At 34.6% G+C, this 3010-nt stretch overlaps 1 long non-coding RNA gene across 1 annotated transcript; it reads right to left on the reverse strand.

Annotated features, from left to right (window-relative positions):
* Positions 1–1459: 1459 nt before the first annotated feature.
* Positions 1460–2623, reverse strand: LOC107930470 (uncharacterized). The gene is made up of 2 exons (XR_001693022.2): positions 2024–2623; positions 1460–1773 (listed from the first exon to the last, which is right to left on the reverse strand). It is a non-coding gene; the product is annotated as an uncharacterized lncRNA (long non-coding RNA).
* Positions 2624–3010: the final 387 nt, after the last annotated feature.

The following is a 3010-nucleotide window of genomic DNA, read 5'->3' on the forward strand; positions in this document are numbered from 1 at the left end:
AATTTGATTATTTCTTTGGGTCTTCTGTCAAAAATACCAGCCGAACAAGATGACAGCATAATAAATCAATGATAGTGCTCTGGTGAACAACGGGCAATGATACCTTAAGCATTTTAAAAAAAAAGATCATTTAAAAAAGATCATTTTCATTTTTACATTCATATATCATCCATATCACATCTAGTTAGGAGCATTTGATTCATTTCAATCATAGCGTCCTAATTATTTAACATCAGCATCACATCTAGTTAGGAGCATTTGATCATAGCATCCTAATTATTTGTCATAAGCATCACATCTAGTTAGGAGTATTTGATTCATTTTGATCATAACTTCCTAATTATTTGGCATAAGCATGATACATGAAACCGAGTTTACAGGACATGTCTAGGAGGATGATGTAGTAACATCGGCAAATTCAGATCTTATATCCCTGAAGTTGCAGTGAAATAGATCGAAGATTACAAACCTTATCTCCCTGAAGTTGCAGTGGAGCAAGTTGAAGTGACAGGTCTTATCTCCCTGAAGTTGCAGTGGAACAGACCAAAAATGGCAAATCTTATCTCTATGTATTGGCAATGGAGCATATTTAAGCCACTAGCCTTATCTCCCTGAAGTTACAGTAGAGCAGGCTCAATATACAAGTCTTATCTTCCTGAGGTAGTAAGGAAGCAAACTAATGATTGAAGATCTTATCTCCCTAAGCAGTAGTGGAGCAGATCGAAGATAGTGAATCTTATCTCCATGTATCGGCAATGGAGCAGATTTAAGCCACTAGTCTTATCTCTCTGAGGTAGTAAGAGAGCAGGTTGACGATTGTAGTCTTATCTTCCTGAGGTAGCAAGGAAGCAGATTGAAGATTGAAGATCTTATCTCCCTAAGCAGTAGTGGAACAAATCGAAGATGGTGAATCTTATCTCCATGTATCGGCAATGGAGCAGATTTAAGCTACTAGCCTTATCTCTCTGAGGTAGCAAGAGAGCAGGTTGACGATTGTAGTCTTATCTTCCTGAGGTAGCAAGGAAGCAGACTGAAAATTGAAGATCTTATCTCCCAAAGCAGTAGTGGAGCAGATCGAAGATGGAAAATCTTATCTCCATGTACTGGCAATAGAGCAGATTTTAGCCACCAGCCTTATCTCTCTGGGGTAGCAAGAGAGCAGGTTGGCGATTGTAGTCTTATCTTCCTGAGGTAGTAAGGAAGCATACTAAAGATTGAAGATCTTATTTCCCAAAAGAAGTGGAGTAGATTAAGGATGGCGAATCTTATCTCCATGTATCGGCAATGAAGCAGATTTAAGACACCAGTCCTATTTCCCTAAAGTTACAGTCAAGATTTAGCAAAACCGGGCAAAATTGGCCCTATTTGAAGTCTTTGCTATATTCTCGTTACACGACAATAAGCAAAGAGGGGTAGCTGTAATAAGCCCATTTCGCCCGAGCCCATACCAAAACCAAAATGAAAAAACAAAATAAAATCCAATAATAAGTGTCCAGACCATTTACAAATTACACTTATGGCCTAACAGACCCAATAAACTTAATTACATATCCTATTTACAAGAAAACTATCACAGCCCAAAAATTTAACCCAATTGAAACCCGACCCATATGGCCCAATTTTCGATTTTAGGGACTAAGACCCTAGGACCAATATTGCAGCCTCCTCAGCGAGGGTCTCCAGCCCCACTGAGTCCCAAGCCTCGACACGTCACCACGAACGGTTTCTCTATGCCGTGCATACTTGCAAAACAGATTGCCAGCACACAAATAACTGCAGATAACAACAATACAGCAAAAAAATAAAGATTTTTTATTTATTTTTCTTGAATATTCTTGATGTATTTTGGCTATAAAAAGCCATTGTAGACACTGATTTTTTTTTTACGAAATACTAGATACAAAGAAAAGCAATCAAAAACTAAGGTGATTTAGATTATTTTTCCTTTTCGATTCTGCTCCTATTTCACAAATCCTTGTTACTGTGTACAAAAACAAAAATAAGTAAAGAGAAAGGGATTTACCAGAGAGTTGGCTCTTTCGAATCCTCACTTGATTCGTTGCAATCGAAGCTAGGTGACGATTTTAAGGTTGGTGAGCGAAACTCGCAGACCTATGGTTGAATAAGGCCTTGATTGGCCATTATATGACACCATCCGTCGAGAAGAGAAACGTAAGGGCGTTCGAATGAGGGATTTTGGTTTAGCAGAATGGATAGGAGAAGTGTTAGTTTTTTTTTTTCTTTATTTTGATTTTGATAAAATGGTCAAATGCTTGATTTTAGGTTTTTTTTAGGTTTGATTTTGTGCAGAATTCAAAACGGTGCAATGTAAGTTGGGGGAGATCCGCGCTTTGGCGTTTCAAATGGTTAATTTACGCGGATAGTCCTTTCCCTTCGCGCTGACTTTTTAATTAGTCCTTATTCACATTTTATTTGTTTTAAATTTTTTCTTAGAATTTGCGTGTCATTTCAGTTTAGCCCGCACCTAAATGCTGTGCTTTGAGATCTGGAATATTTTCAGTTTTAATCCCTACACATTCGTGCGCATTGCGCTTTAGTCTTTTGCAATTTTAATGGCTTAATTTATTAATTATCCTGTTCATTTTAACTTTATTTTAATTGAGTTTTTATTATTATTTTGTATAATTCTTTATTATTTTAAAATCCACTTAGCATTAATTTTTAATTCTTGATTATTTATTTTTATATTTTTAGCGACTTTGATAATTTTATTTTGTTTTTTTTAAATTATTATTGTAAAGTTTGTTTATATTATATTATTCTAATATTCTGTATAATATTTTGTATAAATGTTTTTATATATTATTATATATATATTGTTCATGATAAAATTAACTTTATTCTATATACGTTATTAAATATATGTTATCTTATACATGTAATTTTCTTCTAAATCTATTCACATACATATTCACGTTTTTAAATCTATTACATACACAATACATGATAAAATTAATTTGCTCCCATATACATTATTAATTCCATGTCA

This window comes from Gossypium hirsutum, chromosome A01 (assembly GCF_007990345.1).
Source record: "Gossypium hirsutum isolate 1008001.06 chromosome A01, Gossypium_hirsutum_v2.1, whole genome shotgun sequence".
NCBI lineage: Eukaryota > Viridiplantae > Streptophyta > Magnoliopsida > Malvales > Malvaceae > Gossypium > Gossypium hirsutum.